At 38.4% G+C, this 17,867-nt stretch overlaps 1 long non-coding RNA gene and 1 pseudogene across 1 annotated transcript in view; both read left to right on the forward strand.

Moving 5' to 3' along the window:
- The first annotated feature begins 233 nt into the window (after positions 1 to 233).
- The window catches only part of LOC117661413 (uncharacterized), a 19,095-nt gene continuing 1,461 nt past the window's right edge, over positions 234 to 17,867 (forward strand). The window contains exon 1 of the long non-coding RNA XR_004589995.2: positions 234 to 338. This is a non-coding gene — a long non-coding RNA (uncharacterized LOC117661413). The remainder of the gene's footprint in view (positions 339 to 17,867) is intronic.
- Positions 893 to 1,194, forward strand: LOC148115139 (ATP synthase F(0) complex subunit k, mitochondrial pseudogene; annotated as a pseudogene).

Here is a 17,867-nt window from a genome sequence, read left to right on the forward strand (position 1 = left end):
ATTTAAAATCATGCTGCACTAAATCAAATATAATTAATAAGATATAACTTTTTGGTTTTCACCTGGACATGTAATTAATGTGGGAGAAATTCAAGGTAACAATTCTGCTTGATAGAATCTTGCATAGTCATTTGGATTAGGTAATAATCATGTAATTTATATGCTAAACAATTTAAAGTTCTGAATCTGATATGTCACAATTCAACTTTCCACCATCTTTGAGAAGTCAGTAAGGAGTCTGAGGTTTTCAGGCCAGAGTGAATAGTTTGGCAGTCATTCAAGTCATCTTCAAGATCACCAAAGATCTCATTAACTCATGAAAGGGCAGGAAAAAAACAGTGAGTTTGAAGAACCACACTTATAAAAAGACACTTAGAACTTTACACTGGAAGTGAATAATCAACTATCTTGTTTGACTATATTCTTATTTACGATAAAGATGTTTTCTCAAACTTAAATAGCTACAAAGCCTTTGTAAGTCCTAGACTAGAAAATGAGTTTAGCAATTTTTGGAATTTATTTTTAAGACTTGGCCAGGAAATCTGGAACTTTTTAAAAACACAGTGCTTAGATTAGTAGGTCAAAGGAAAGCTGTGGATGTGTGTATTGATACTTCAGTAAGGGATTTGATAACATTGACTGCAACCTCTTCCATGATGAAATGGATCAGTGTGGGATGGATGGTCCCATTATCAAATGGATTCAAAATTGGTTGAGCAACCATATCCATTATGTGAAATTCGTTCACATAATGGGTTTATGTTTACATGAAGGGTGGCATGCAGTGGTTCTGCCCTGGACTCAGTGCCCTTCAACATGTTCATAAATGATTAGGAAAGGTTGGTCAATTGAATGACTCCATTTTGTACATGAAGGGCATTGAGTTGTTCATACCTAGAGCAAGAGGCATCAGTGGATAGAAAATGCGATCAAGCAATAATGGGAGGACACGATTCTGGAACACAACACCAATTTACAGGATTTAAGAAATACTTCAATAGCTACACAATAATAGGCAGAAGAAATTATGTGATCCTTATATATGGAAGCCTTCTAGTGTTCTACCTTGGATATAAAATGAGGAAACCTAAGGAAATTTCACACAAATAAGTTCTTATTGTTGGACCTCCCTTGTTGTATTGCTGTCTGTGAGTTGCAGAAGCAGATGCAGTTCAGTAAATCATGAAAAATGACTATATTTGCCTTTAGTATAAATCCATGAATGAAAACTGTCCAAATTTCTGATGTGTATTATTAAAGAGACCCTCTCTATCTATATTGCCCAAAATTAGAGTAATTTTAAGCATTGCAGTAAACCATCTGGTCCAGAATAAAAATAAAAGAAAAAGAAAAGAAAAAGAAAAGAAAAAGAAAAGAAAAAGAAAAGAAAAAGAAAAAAACCATGTTCATAAATGAGGTAGATGACAAGACATAAGGGCTCCTCGTCAAATTTGCTGGGAAGAGAAATTGCAGGTTCAAGGTTCAAAAGGATCTTGAGATTGGATCGTATCCAACAAGTAGTTCAGTGGTGAGATATATAAGATACTACACTTAGAAAAAAACAACTGATTCTCAAGTACAAAATAGGTGGTAACTGGCTTGACAATAATACTTCTGAGGAAGATTTGAGTGTTCTGGTAAACCACAAATTGAACTTGAGCCAGCAGTGTGCTGCAACTGCCAAAAGTGTGAATGCAACCTTGGGCAGCATCAACAAAGGTACAGTATCAACAGCATGGGAAGTGATAGTTTTGCTCTATGTTTTTACTGGTCAGACGGCATTTAATTCTGTACACAAGAAGGAGGCTGAGAAGAGTGATAAAGAGGGTAAGGGATTTGGATGCTAAATTAAATGCTGAATGATTGAAGGAACATGGCATACTCACCCTAAGGAAGAGAAGCATAAGGGAGGAAGAGATAGCAGTCTTGCAATTTTTGAAAGGTATCACAGGGAAGAAGGTATGGATGTATTCTTCTCCCAAGAGTAGGATTAGCACCAATGGCTGGACAATTTACAGAAGGAGTGTGGCTTTCTTCCCTGGCTTTCTTCCCTGGCTTGACACTTCTTGCTTTTCAGGTTCACTGGATACATAATAGTGATCCCACAATTAAGGAGGAGATCCCAACTCAAAATAATGAAGAATTTCTTGACCAAGAGGTACTACTGTAGAATTTCTTGGAATTATGGGTGTTCTATCCGTAGAGGTTTTTGAGCAAAGATTAGAAAGCTGTTTGTCTGAGATGGTATAAAGAGTTTTACCCTAGGCAGTGGATGGATTACAAAATTCTTCCAATGCCACAATTTCAGAAACAAACAACTAGGACAACAACAAAAAGGAAGCTTCACTACTATCAGCATGTTATGGTATCAGGAGCTCATAATAAATTCTTCAAGATGTGAATACAGTTCTCTAATCATCTGTTTAAATTCATACTTCATCTGGTGGTTTTTGTTTTTGTTTTGTATTATCTTAACCATGAGATAAGAATTTGGGTTACATTATATCTATATAAATTAGGGACACGATGGCTCAGTGGCTAAGACGCTGAGCTTGTCAATCGAAAGGTCGGCAGTTCAGCGGTTTGAATCCCTAGTGCCATGTTAATGGGGTGAGCTCCCGTTACTTGTCCCAGCTTCTGCCAACCTAGCAGTCTGAAAGCACATAAAAAATGCAAGTAGAAAAATAGGGACCACCTTTGGTGAGAAAGCAACAGCATTCCGTGTACCTTTGGCATTTAGTCATACTGGCCACATGACCGCAAAGACGTCTTCGGACAGTGCTGGCTCTTCGGCCTTGAAACGGAGATGAGCACTGCCCCCTAGAGTTGGGAACGATTAGCACATATGTGTGAGGGGAACCTTTACCTTTACTTTATATCTATATGAAGTTCATTGCAATTAATGCCTGGGATTTTCTCTCTCCTTTCAGCGTTCCCCTCAGCCAAAGATTGAGATTAAATCTTTTGTCATAATATAATATTCTTTTCTTTCTGTAATCAGTTGTTTGGTTTGCTTTCAAAGCTACTTTTCGGTTCTTTTTCTTCTGGAAATAGAACCGAACAGAAGCAGCCAGTATTTCATAACATATTTAGGAAACGTTCCTGCTGCAATTTATATGAAGATATATTTACAAATAAGTGCTCTTCTTTGATTTTGCATTAGTCAAGATCTGTGCTATAAATAGGGGGGGGGGGGTGTCTGGTTTGGGCCCTTTCCTTTCCCAGCCATACTTTTCATGATGGCAACTTCATTTGACTGCGTCCCTCCCTCTGTTTTTAATGTTGGGTTGCGCAGCAACCTCAAACCACTTCAGTGAGACTACTTCAAGTTAAGCAGCTTGAAAAGTGTGGCTTTCTTCCCTGGCTTGACACTTCTTGCTTTTCAGGTTCACTGGGTACGTAATAATGATCCCACAATTAAGGAGGAAACCATTTCCAACAAACAAGTTGGCTGGACAACAAGAATGATCTCTAAGCAATGATAGAACATTAGTTCAAAGAAATCCCAAGCCAGGCCCCTTATCTCTTGCCACAGGGATGATAGTTAGCATTCCCACCCTTGCTAATCAGCCTGTTTATCTGTGAGGCATTATGAAGTAAATATTATCACAATCTCTTTGAAGTCGAGACAGATGGGTGCCTTGAGCCAAGCTACTGAGGTAATGATCTTTCACGCTTACAGGAAGCTGCTTGCCTGCTTTCAATGATCTGGGAGCAAAGGAGGGGTGGTGGGGGGGTTAAGGGTGGAATGGAGAGACCAGCCTCATAATCACCTTCAGACAAGCCTGGAAGCCCATGGGGAGTTGAGTCAAACCTCCACCTCTGGTAAAGAAGGGAGCCAGAGTTCAGATCCAGGAATGCAGACTGCTCCCTCTATATCTTCTCCACTTTCAACAAACTTCACAAACAAGCCAAACTCTAGCTCAGCCAAACAGTATAAAGCAGATGTTAATAATCTCTAGTTTTGACTCCAACTGCTTGTTAACCACTCCAATTAAACTCAAGTGTGTCTTTCAGCAGAAAAACGGGCTCCTGCTACATCTGTTTAGCAGTTTGCAGGGCAGGCATTAGTCTTTTTTTTTTTTTTAAAAAATATCCTGTGATTGGTACTGCCTCATTTATTCTGAGTGATAGATGTTACTAGCAACATATTGAAAATGATTTCTACTTAGGAAATCAATTTGGTTAATTTGCACCCAACTATTGATCTAGAACAGGGCTGTCAAACTCCTGACCCACGGGCCGGATGCGTCATGCGCTGGTCACGCCCACGCCCGGTTTAGGGAAGGGGAAAAAAGTCCCGATACGTCACGTGACACCACCATGAAGACGTGAGTTTGACACTCCTGATATAGATCATGATTTGCATAGGTATTATTATGGCATACCCTTGAATGGAGGTTACTTCTGTCTTCTTAAATGGATACAAGTCCAGTGGTGGGATTCAGCCAGTTTGCACCACTTCGGTAGAACCCAATTGTTAACTTTCTGAGCAGTTTGGCAAACTGGTTGTTGGAAGAAACCATTAGGGCAGAGAACCAGTTGTTAAATTACTTGAATCCCACCACTGCACAAGTCCATTCTGTCCCTCGTTTTAACATGCTTCCCAAATCTTAATACCTAATTGTGACTGCTTGGTCCCCAACTTCTTAACCTTTTTGCTGGCCACTGAGTGACCATCTCTTTGTTACTTTGCACCATACTCTTGTTCACATCTCCAGCTGTGCCGCTTTGTCACTTTCAAATAAATACCAGATTGTTTGCCTGCGGAATGGCCTATCCTTGCCTTCATTAAATTCCTCTTTGGAAATCTCAATTGGCCCTGCATTGAATTATGCCATCCATGACCTGGAGCACAAGGCCGCTTTCTTCTTCATCTACAGCCAAAACCTAGTTCATAATTAATATTGCAAGCAGGGTTATTTCATCATGATCTGTAGGATGTCTGGCAACCGATTCAAATAGCTTCTTCTGATATAGTAATTATGTGGACAATGCAGAGTATTCAAGTTAAGTGCCTCACATTTTCATCTTATGACTTTATCTTATTATTACAAATCAACTGCTTGGAAGAAGAAATCCACAACTTGCCCCTGTGGCTGGTATCTATAATCCTTAGATCACCCTTAATGTAAGAATTCCAAATGTTATGTTTGGGATTAGAGAGAAAAGCAATGGAGACAGGAAATGTGATGTACTGTACTTCCTGTTCTGTTTGATGGCATCTGTGTTGTGTCCAAAACTGCTCTTAATGAAAACAAGTGCATTCTCCAGGATCATAAAGTAAACAGTTTGGATTTGACTCCCAAATTATACCATATTATCTTAACAAAGGCAGAGAAAGAAAGCTGGGAGAAAAAAGACGCTCATTCTAAGACTTTGTTTTGAGCTCTCTAGAAGTTGATTTATATTAGCCCCATTTCGCCGTGTCTCTGTACTTACATAAGAGCACCAGCTGCCCTTCACATCCTAACTGTCTGGATTAGTCAGGCAACCAACCACCTGATTAGCAATGAAGCTGCAAATTAGCAAATGAATATTGAAATGTTTTTAAGGAGGCACAGAATGTGAGGCTTTGCAGAAATACTATATCTGCCCTTTGGCAGTTATATTCACCAATATGTTTTGTGATGAAAAGGGAAGCTTTGCAAACGACTAAACTGAGATGGGAGGAGGCGAATCATCCTTGAATTTTCTTCTTAGAAATGCCACTCATTTGCCTAATGTCATTTTTTTTTTAATTAGAAGATACACATATGACTTAATCAAGCCCATCTCGGGGAATTGCGCATGTATTAATGATTTTAGCACTCAAACACATTATTAAGGGATTTGTGCTAAGTACCCAAAACAAAACAGAATAATTTTGCTTGCTATGTTTAACTTACTGAGAAACAGCTCATGGCTTGTTTTTCTACTTAGCACATTTAAGAATGCAACAGCTTAGCATTCACTATCAATTTTTACTTGTACACAGTCTCAAAGCAGTACTAGAATAATTCAGCCACGGGGCTATTAACATTGTCATAGATCTTTAAGAAAAGGTAATTTAGATATGATTAAAATCAGCTCAAAAACAAGATGTCTATTCAGACAATCAGAGAAGCATGTGAATAAACCACAAAATAATAATAATCCCCCAGGAAGACATTACCTTAACATGATTGTGGGGATTGCTTGCTCCAAGGAGAATGAGAGCTATATCAGAGGTTCAACCATACTGGATAGGCTTCATCAGAGGAGGCTGATGAAGAGTATCTCTCACCTAAATTACTAAATTACATAAATTGCATTACTCTTCAATATCTTCATAAACGACTTAGATGAGGGAATAAAAAGGGAACTCATCAAATTTGCAGATGACACTAAACTGGCAGGAATCTTCAACATCCCAAATGACAAGCTCAGGATCCAAAAAAATCTTGACAAACTTGAACAATGGGCCCTATTCAACAAAATGAATTTCAATGTGGACAAAGCAAAGTTTTACATTTAGGCAGGGAAAATCAAAGGTATAAGTCAGAGGTGGGTTCTACTTACCTTTACTACCGGTTTGCAATGGGGCTGCACGCAGAAGCATTTTGATGATGTCGGTGTCGGTGGGCGGAGCCTCCCGCCGGTTTTACTACCAGTTCTATAGAACCGGTGCGAACCAGGGGCAACCCACCACTAGTATAAGTACAGATTAGGTGAGACCTGGCTCAAAAACAGTAACTGTGAGAGGGACCTTGGAGCCCTAGTGGATGATCACTTGAATATAAGACAGCAGTGTGCAGCAGCAGCCAAAAAAGATAATAAAATCCTGGGTTGTATAAACAAAGGTATAGAATCAAGATTACGTGAAGTACTAGTATCACTTTATAAAATACACCTGGAATACTGCAACCAATTTTGGTCACCATACTACAAAAAAGATGTTGAGACTTTGGAAAGAGTTCAGAGAAGAACAATTAAGATGATCAAAGACCTGGATTTTGGTTTGGCTAGTCTTAAGAAAAGAAGAATTAGGGATGACATGATTGCAATATTCCAATATTTGAGGGGCTGCCACAAAAAAGAGAGGATCAAATTATAAGCACCAGAGGGCAGGACAAGAAACAATGGTTGGAAACTAATCAAAGACAGAAGCAACCTGGAATTAAGCAGAAACTTCTTAACAGTGAGGACAATTATCCAGTGGAACAACTTGCATCCAGAAATTGGTGGCACTCCATCACTGCATGTTTTTAAGAAGAGTCTAAATGGTCCCTTATCTAAATTGGTATAGGTTCTCCTGGTTGAGCAGGGGGCTGGACTAGAAGACCTCCAAGATCCCTTCCAGCTTATTCTATTCTATTCTAAATAATATGGTAAAATGTAATTTATAGACATCCGTACTGGATCAGTCATCATCTGGGTCAACAAGGACCACCCTAGGTCTTGGATATCTGGTGACAAATGGATGACAGGACTCTAAACTATTGACTGAGCAACCAGGACCAACAGCTGCATATATATTGGAAGAAATGTTATTTAGCTGACTCAAGCATCTGAAACATTGACAAAATCACCACCAGTCAATTGCAAAAGGAACCCTTAAATGGAACATATTATATCCTGCAACTATACCTTTAACACCATCAAACAACAACATTTGTCTATTCCAAGACACCATTAGAATTATTATCTGGAGTCAAACTGAACTGGACAGTTTTGATTGAAAACCAAGAAAACTGATGACTATTCATTATACATTATATCCCCATAAGGATATTGGTAGATTATAAATTGTCCTGTAGAAATGGAGGCAGAGATTTACTTCAAGTTAAACAAACTGTCAAAGAAGAAAAGGATGCATTAGCTGATTATGTAAAAGATAGCCAAGAACAAGCATTGATTCAAGTTAAAAATTGGAACTTATTGAATATACAGGAAACAAAACATATTGTTTTGAAATATTGAAATAACATAATAAAAATGTGAACTGGCAAGACTGGCAGGGGAAAGCATTACATGATCTACAAAAGACAATCTTTCTACGAAAGATCAACAGGGAGTGTATAAAGATAAAACCTGGCAATAACTTACACTGAAACATTAAACAAAGAAACTGAAGGCTTGATTTTGGCTGCTCAGGAACAAGCTACTTGTACTATTGCAGTCAAGGCCAGAACTGAAACTGATTCAAAGTGCAGATTGAGCAAAAATGAAGAAGAAATAATGGTTCATATAATCAGCTCATGCAAGAGTGAACAAACTGATTATAAGGAATAACATAACACAGTCATCAAAACTATTCACTGGAACATCTGTAAGAATTACCATGTGCCAATAACAAAACATGGGTGGAACACATAGTTGACAAAGTACTTGAAAAGAAACAGGTTATAATACTGTAGAATTTCCCAATATAAACTGATAAAGTCTTGAGTCAAAGCACATCAGATTTAACTGTGATTGAACAGAAGAAAGTGTGGATAATTGATGTGGCAATACCAGGGGATAGTAGAATAAAAGTCAGACAATTGATGATTATCACAAAATCAAAATTGAAATATTATGGCATAAATGGCCACATTCTAATCAAGTTAAAATTGGGGATAACCATAATTTCTTTTGACCAGTCTCAGGTGTGTTTATTAATGTAGCATTTTTCTTAGAAATATTTTGTAATCTTTAGCAATATTTGAAGTTCTCTCCACTCAGTATCACTTCCGAAACTGTATCAGAGAATATCAATTTGCAGCTGACCAGTACCATCTTGTGGTCTTTATGGAGCACAGTATTTCCTTTCAGTTTTTTCTCTTTTATCTAAATTATCAAGTTTTTTTCTGCCTATGAGAAATTGTTTAATTTATCTTTTTTTCCAACATTGAATATTTGCATTTTAATGCAAAGCATTTTCATTAAGAAAAAAGGACTTTCATACATTTTTCTTTTTTTTTTTTTATAATGAAATTTCATTTTGTTTATCTCTTGTGAGACTGGACTTTTTCTATTTCCCACAGCTCTACATATACATCCAGATAGTTACCTTATATAAATTATTTTACTTTTTTTTCATTTTGACATATTAATAAGCAGAAAAGTAACATGGGTTATGAGAGTCCTGACTCTCTCATATACTAGAACAATCCAAAGCATCTCCTGGACGATAGGTGATGGCAGTAAAAAGCACCTTTTCACTAGTCCAAAGATGAATACAATGATAAGATGTAAGCTCAGAGGGCTTCTAGAAGAGAAACGTTGAGACTCCATAATTCTATCCTATAGGCCAGGAGTCTCCAACCTTGGCAACTTTAAGACTTCTGGACTTCAACTCCCAGAATTCCTCAGCCATTATTTTTTATTTTTTTCTTTGTAATAGTTTTTTTACCTTTGTATTTGTAAATTTTAATAAATTTATATTACACATTTATATTATGTAATATTTAATTATACTGTTCTATTTTAAAATATTATTTTAACAAATTTATGTAAACATAAATGCAAAATTAATTTCACATTATCTTTTTTTAATCTTCCAATTATATGTAAAAAGTTTGTTTGATTTAGAGATTCAGTTAAATTTTTGTCAGACCAACTCTCTAAATCAAATTTGTGCAGAGCCTCATCAACAAAATAATTTACGTTTCTTATATTTGGGGGCACATCCTCTTTCTATTCCATCAACCAAGAAAATTTCATGTGTTCCAGCTGTATGAATGTTTATTCAAGTGTGGCTTTATTGTGCAATCATAAATGTGTTTAGTTAAAAAAAAATCTCACTGGAGTTTATTTCCACTTTTAATTGAGAAAAAGAGACCCATGATTAGTCCTGTGCCCTTAGTGAAATAGCAAATGGACGGCAACACTGGGATTATGGAGAAGTTAAAAGGACTGCGCCATGGTCCTCAATAAAAAACAGTGATCTCAAATTTGCTACCTGGTTATTGAAAGAACCATCAGTTGATACTAAGCTTTCATTGGCACAATGTTTCCTTTAAAATATAAACCAAATTGGTAGAAGCTTTATTGATACTGAATTCTGATTAGTTCTTCCCAGGGTTACTTAGACCTGTGCTTTCTAGACACATAATTAAAAATGTGTATGCTAACTGCATTAACACAATTAACACAGTGTCTATTTAGACGCCGACGGAAGTGTTTTAATTTACAGCTTTTCACTTTTCCTAAACACCTTAGCTATAATGCATTGTATAACTTCCCTTCGCCCTATCCTTTCCTTGTTCTTTCATCTGAAATTCTAATTAGATTCTTGATCATCATAATTCTAACATATATAGATGAGGGGAAGGGCCAGAGGAGAAGGAATGCATTCCACAGTTGTGACATTAAAGATGCACAAATGGGCTTTTAACAATCTAGTTTATCTCTGCTTTTACATCTTTCTGCCAACTGCCTCCAATGTGTATCTCTCTTACTCTGTACAACTGCTGAGAAAGAGATGGATGCACATCTAATGATGCCATTTAAATTCTTGTGTGCTACATCATCTTTATGACTTTTCTTAGTTATGAAATTTTCTATGACAGGTAAAATGACTTAGCAAGGATTGAAACCTATTTTTGTCTCTTCAAATGTCCATAGGCATGCTCTTCATGTTTAAGGGTAGGAAACCTGTACGGCAATCTCTACAACTGCTCACCAGAACACTATTGCCGACAACAGAAGAAAAAAAAATTCCCTTGAGATTTAATTGAAACCACAGACTTCATGAAAAAGGGCAGAATGAAAGCCATCACTTTTGGCTATATTATAATATAAGGACAAGGGCCTCATGCTGCAGTTATCAAGAATTTTTGACAATTTTTATCAAATCGAATGAGGTTTTCTGCACAGGACTATTTCTGAAGCCACCTCATGGGTGAAATCCAGCAGGTTCTGACAGGTTCTGGAGAACCGGTAGTGGAAATTTTGAGCAGTTTGGAGAACCAGCAAATACCACCTCTGGCTGGGCCCAGAGTGAGTGGGAATGGAGATTTTGCAATATCCTTCCCCTGGAGTGGGGTGGCCCACCAAGCCACGCCCACAGAACTGGTAATAAAAAAAATTGGATTTCACCACTGAGCCACCTGTGTCACAATCAAACAATTCATACCACAAAGCTCTTCATAATATTGGTTATTGGTTTAATTCCTATTCTTGTGCACTGGAAATCATTAATTCAGATTCTCCCCCCCCACCTGAGAAACCAAAAGCAATTTTCCTCCACTGCGAACATTCCCTCCAATATTTTAAAGATGTCCGTCATAGGTCTCTGATGGCCATCAGAGATTAATCCACATTAGGTATTAAGGGATTAGTAACAGGAAGGTTGAGAGTGTTGTTCATCCTCACCCATGGAAGGTCATTGGGTAACTGAGCCAGTCATTATTTACTCTATCAACCCAACTAACCTCACAGGATTGTTGTTGCCAGAAAAAGAGAGATGACAATACATACATTAACTTCTCCTCCTCCCTTCCCAAATGATAGATAAATATAAATCAAATGAATAAAGAAATGATTTATTTTCAAGATAAAAAATACCCAATGTCTTCATGGACATAGTCTCCTGTGATTGTGTATTATTACACCACATCTTGGATCTATGTAACAGTTTTGCTACATCTCATCTTTGCAGAACTGTTTTCTGATCTCTTTCCAGCATTAGTTATTCAATGACTAAAGTTCCTTTTCTCCATAGTTCAATAAAATTGTCAGGCATACTCATGTGCAACCTAATCCCATGCATGATAGCTCAAGAGTAATATCACTCTGGTGGCACCTTCTGTGACTAACACACTTTATTAGTAGGAAGGCTTCATCTCATAAAAGCTTATGCTTTATATAAAAAAGCTCCTGATTTTAAACAAGAAGGATGCATCTGATTGGTCAGATAAACAGATCTATTTGCCAGTTGATAGGTTATAAGTATACATACACACATATGCAATTTGGGTTTGTGAAAGTGTGTGCAATGTAAAAAAATAACATAAAAGTCAACTCTTGATTTCTATTTTGAACTTTATCTACCGTAATTAAATTTACATGAAGATGATCAAACACTAGAAAAGAAAGCACACACTACTGTTACTACAAACAAGTACGCTAAGAAAAAAATATGTTGGCGTATTTGTTCAGTATGATCTGGCAGTAGATGGCCAGTATCCCAGGTAGACTGGTGAGATAATTTCATGAGGTAAATTTTGACAGTCACCAGTCAGAATTGCTTCACAAGGGATTATACAAATTAGCGAAGGGCAAAATATTGAAAAGCTTCCTGTTTTAACCTGTATCATATACCAAATTTCTTTAAAAATGACATTCAAAAAGACAAGAAGATATTATCCTCAGGTGCTGCTTTCCTATAAGCATTTGAAAGACAAACGAATAATAGACTACAAGGATCTTTGGTCTGATCCAACAGGAACTCATCTTCTGTTTTTCCTTATATAGAGAAATATAAAAATAAACAAGGATGTATCACGCTTTAGAATCTATCTGATGTTAGAACAATGCCTAATAAAATTATATTGCTTTCGGCTAGGATAGGACTGACAGGAGAACAGAACAATGATAGTGGAATCTTTCTTCATCCCTTTGAAGTCACCTATATTTCATTCTCAACATTATCCCTTTTGCTTTGGTTTCAGCTGTTCTTCCATTCAGTAACCTTTATTTGTGTATAGAGATTTAAAGACATTTCTCCACAGCTAGCAAGAGAAATCCCTTTGGGGGATTTTGAGGCTCATGTTTGAGAAGAGTGAAATGGCTCTAAGGGAATATATTGGGGGGGGGGAAATAACCTTGGAAATGGGAAAAGAAACTAACACATCCTTTGTAGCAGCTGCCTTGTTATTAACTTCTGGAGCATACCTGGCATATCCTTTTAAAAAATCTAGCAATGTTCATCCCTAAGTGCATTACAAACTTTACATTTATTCCTAGTTTCCTACGTGTTGTTTCAGTGGCAACCAGACAAGGGAGTTCACTTGGATTGCCTTGACAACATAACAGATTTTCTCCCTTTTTAATTTTACTTGTAGCCAAACCCCTCTCTTCTTAGCCTTCTCCATATATCTATCTGTTCTTTGTATATGTATAAAGAATAAAACTGGGGCAAGGCATTGTATCATGGGTATATCATGCTCAAGGCTGATCTTGAAATCTCGATCTGTTAGACGGGTTGACTTCCTGAAGTATCATTATGGTTTCGTAGCACTTTTCTGCCATTTCAGCAACTAGGACATTTTCCAGCCAGGTTCCTCTGATAAAATGGTAGTTCATGGTGGCAAATCTAAGGTGACCAGATTTTAACATTGGTAAAGAGGGACACCATTGTGGGCGTGGCTTATTTTGTGGGTGTGGCTTGGAGGTCATGTGACTGGGTGGGCGTGGTTAGCTGGTCATGTGATCGGGTGGCCATGGCTATGTGTATAGGGACTACTCAGAGGGCTGAAAAAAGTCATTTCTGACAGGTCCTCGCACTTTTGACTGGTCCTCACACTTATGACCATCCTCACATTTATGCCCGTGCAGCATTCTTAACAACCATGTCACTCATTTCACAACTGCTTCTCTTCACCATGGTGATAAGATAGGGCAAAAAACGTAAAATGTGAGGACAGTCGTAAGTTCGAGGGCTGGTCAAAAGTGCGAGGACCAGTCAAAAATAACTTTTTTAGCTCTCTGAGTAGTCCATATGCACAAAAGGACTAACCAGAGGGCTGAAAAAAGTCATTTCTGACAGGTCCTTGCACTTTTGACTGGTCCTCACACTTATGACCATCCTCACATTTATGCCTGTGCAGCATTATTAACAACCATGTCACTCATTTCACAACTGCTTCTCTTCACCATGATGACAAGATAGGGCAAAAATGTAAAATGTGAGGACAGTCGTAAGTTCGAGGACTGGTCAAAAGTGTGAGGACCAGTCAAAAATAACTTTTTCAGCCCTCTGAGTAGTCCATATGCATTAAAGGATTACAGCAATAGAGAGGGATGAAGGAATGGAAATTAGAGTAGGAGTGAGGGTAAGAGAGGGAGGAAGAGAGGAGGAGAAGGAGAAAGAAAGAGGAAGTAGGGAGGAGAAGAAGAGGGTGGGGGGGAAGAGAAAGTAAGAAGGAAAGAAAAGAGAGAGGTGGTAGGTTTGAGGAGAAAGATTGCTGTACAATAAAAAAGATGAAAGGGAAGAAAGCCAACCCCAAACAAATATAAAGATATTAAGATAAAGAATTAATTATTAAACTTTAAAGAATAAAAGAGAACAAATATGAATAAATAGCAATAATTAGAAACACACATACAAACATACAATGTATTTTCTTTGAACAGAATATTTGGCTGGTTCACAAATTTAAATAGTGTTTAGTCATTTCAATTAAATTTACAATTTCTATATTTCCTTTTTGCCATATTTATTCCTCATCTATTTTTTTTTTAAAAAAACAATATTACCCTTCACCCTCATCTCTAATCTTAATCAAATTCAATTTTTCCCTTCTATTCTATATTATACCCCTTCCCATTGTCATCTATTTTTATATCCATCCTCACATTGGTTAATTATGTAATACAGTTGTTTAATACAAATTCAACATTTTAATATAAAACAATTAGTTATATAACTATCTTTTTTGTATATTAATCAATATGAACATGAATATTCCAATTATTTCCATGCAATCCAATTTCTTACAAATCAATTAATTATATTTACCAATAATAATAAACCAAATAATTTCCCCATATATTCCTCCAAACCACAACTTAACCATTTCTGCTTTCAACACAATATACAATTAATAGTATCTCAATTATTACAATTCCCTAGTTAAATAGAGCTTTTTTCTTTTGTGTTTTAAAATCTTGAACTCTCCTCCTAAATTTCCCATTGTTTGCAGTTTTGCACCTACCTTTTTTGGTGAGGAAAAAGAAAAAGAAAAAGAAATCTCTCTCTGCCTCATTTTGTCACGTTGCAGCAAAGACCCTGCTTTTGCTTTCGCTTTTTCAGCATAGCTAGGGGGAAAAAAATCTGCTCCAGGAACTCTTTACATTAATCACCTGTAGGGCGGCCCTTTGAAGCCCCGCGGCAAGAGTTTAAACAGTTTTTTTCCCCTCTAGCCATCAACTGGGACTCAGGAGGCAGCCGGGACTCAGGAGGCAGAATGAAAAATCGGGACTTTTTTAAAACGCTGCGGGACGTGGGACAAATTGCTAAAAATCGGGACTGTCCCGCCAAAAGCGGGACATCTAGTCACCTTAGGCAAATCTGTTCTTTTTGCCACAAAACCCAGTTACCAACTTTCAGTTCTTTCTAATTCTTTGAATTCTTCTAATTCTCAGTTCTTTCCATTCTAATTCACCTATCCTTTACTGTCTGACCTTTTCATAACTAATTTCGAACCCTTCTCCCTTCCCTTTAACCAATCTAGTTTATACCTCACTAATTCTAGTCATAGTTTTCTATACTGAAATTGTAAGTTTGAAACTTTATTGCCATAGCTTCTGTAAATAAGATAGCCCCTCTATGTCATGCCCATTTTAGAGTAGCAAAGATAGACCTTTGGCCTAGCCCCCTCCTCATAACTCTTAGAACACCACATTAGAACATAGAATCAAAGACTGAAAAGAACCTCAGAGGTCTTCTAGTCTAATCCCCTGCTCAAGGCAGGAGGCCTTATACCAGTGATGACTAACCTTTTTGCCATCACGTGCCTGGAGGGGAAGAGGGGTGTGTGTCACACATGTGTATGCCCACACCCATAATTCTATGCACCATGCCCCCGCCATTCTCCCCGCTCCTGGCTGGCGATGGTCTGGTAGGCCTGTTTTTCCTCTTACCTGGCTCCAGAGCCTCTCTAGGAGTCTGGGGAGGGCAAAAATGGCCTTCGCCACTCACTCCGGATGCCAGAAATGGCCCATTTGCCAACTTCCGGTGGGACCAGAAGGCCCATTTTTTGCTGTCCCCAGCCTCCAGGGCCTTTCTAGGAGTCTGGGGAGGGTAAAAACGGCCTTCCCTACTGCCCCTGGAGGTCCTCCAGATGCCAGAAATGGCCCATTTGCCAACTTCCGGGGACTGGAAATTGGCAAACGGCCATTTTCGGCCTCCGGAGGATGTCCGGGGGGGTGGAGAAGGCCGTTTTTACCCTCCCCAGACTCCCAGAGAGGTCTGAAGCCAGATGAGAGAGAAAAATGGGCCTTCTCCACCCCCCACCCCCCGAGATCCTCCAGAGGTAAGAAATAGCCTGTTTTCCTACTTCTGGTTGGCCCAGAAGGTCCAAAAATCAGCTGGCCGGCACACACATGCACGCCTAAGCTCAGCTTGCATGCCCACTGATATGGCTACGTGTGCCACCTGTGGTACGCATGCCATAGGTTTGCCATCACGGCCTTATACCATCTCGGTCGAATTATTTTCCAGTCTATTTTTGAAAACCTATTTTTGATGGAGCACTCACAATGTTTGGAAGCAAGCTATTCCACTGATTAATTGTTCTCCCTGTCAGAAAATTTCTCCTTTATTTCTAGGTTGGCTCTCTCTTTAACAAGCTTGTACCCATTACTTCTTGTCCTGCCCTCTGGTGCTTTGGAGAACAAGTCAATCTCCTCTTCTCTGCGACAGCCCTTCAAGACAGTTATCAAGTCCCCCACAATTCTTCTCTTTGATAAGCTAGACATACCTGGTTTCCATCAAATGATTTACCCTCCAGAATCATTATCATCTTTGTTGCTTTTCTCTGCATACTTTCTAGGGTCTCAGGGCAGTAGTGGGTTCCACTTACCTTCGCTACTGGTTCAGAACTGAGAACCTTCTGCGCATGCACAGAGTGTCCGTGATGACGTCTGGGCGGGTGAGTGGAGCCTCCCGCCACCGCCACTACCAATTCACCCGAACTGGGGCCAACCGGTAGAAACCCACCACTGTCTCAGGATCATTTTTATATAGTGATGTCTAGAACTGTACAGAGTATACCAAGTATGGCCTCACTAGTGTGGTAAAAAGTGATATTATCACTTCTTGTGATTGTGATGCTTCCCCTTGTTGATGCAGTCTAGGACTGCATTGGCTTTTTTGGCAGCTGCAGCACACTGCTGGCTCATATTTAATTGGTGGTCCACTAGGACATCTATGTCCCTGTCACAGTTATTGTTGTTGAGCCAGGGACTGTCTCTTCTGTACCTATGCATTTGGTTTTTCCTGCCTAAGTGCAGGACCTTACTTTTTTCACCACTGAACTGCATTTTATTGGCTAGGGGCCAATGCTCAAGTCTGCCAAGATCCTTCTGATCTTGAGTCTATCTTCCAAAGCATTAGAAATTCGTGCAAGCTTGGTATCATCTATAAGAAAATAAAGTAAAATATATGAAATACTGATTTCCAGTACTATCCAATTGTATGGCTGAAAGAAATACTGATGTTTGATGTTCTACCCACTAGGATCTTTTCAGTCCAAGAAATGAGATGGAATATTTGGTACATACAATATAGTAACATCCAACACCAACTTCAGCAAGATATGATCTTATCTTATCTCAGGCACCATATAAATAACACACACAGAACAGCCCAAAGCACACACACTGCTACAGAGAAGATGGGCTCCAGCACGAGTCTGAAAGCTTGGAAGACAAAAACTCTGGTCCTGGTGACCAACCCAGATTGGATCCTTCAATCAAAAGGATCCATTCACAGAGTCTCAACTTTGGATGCATAGCTCTTGCACCTATCGTTTTATAATCTGGCTATTTTTCTATCAAGAATCCCTGAATTCTCTAGAGAAATCACCTATAAAACAGCAGAGGGAATCAGCAAGTACGGGAGGGGGGGGGAAATCAGACATTTTAAACAAATTTTAAAATAGGTTCACGTGACTGAATATCAGCAGACCTTTTTTCAC

This window comes from Pantherophis guttatus, chromosome 2 (genome assembly GCF_059756535.1).
Source record: "Pantherophis guttatus breed Tessera chromosome 2, ASM5975653v1, whole genome shotgun sequence".
NCBI classification, from domain to species: Eukaryota; Metazoa; Chordata; class Lepidosauria; order Squamata; family Colubridae; genus Pantherophis; species Pantherophis guttatus.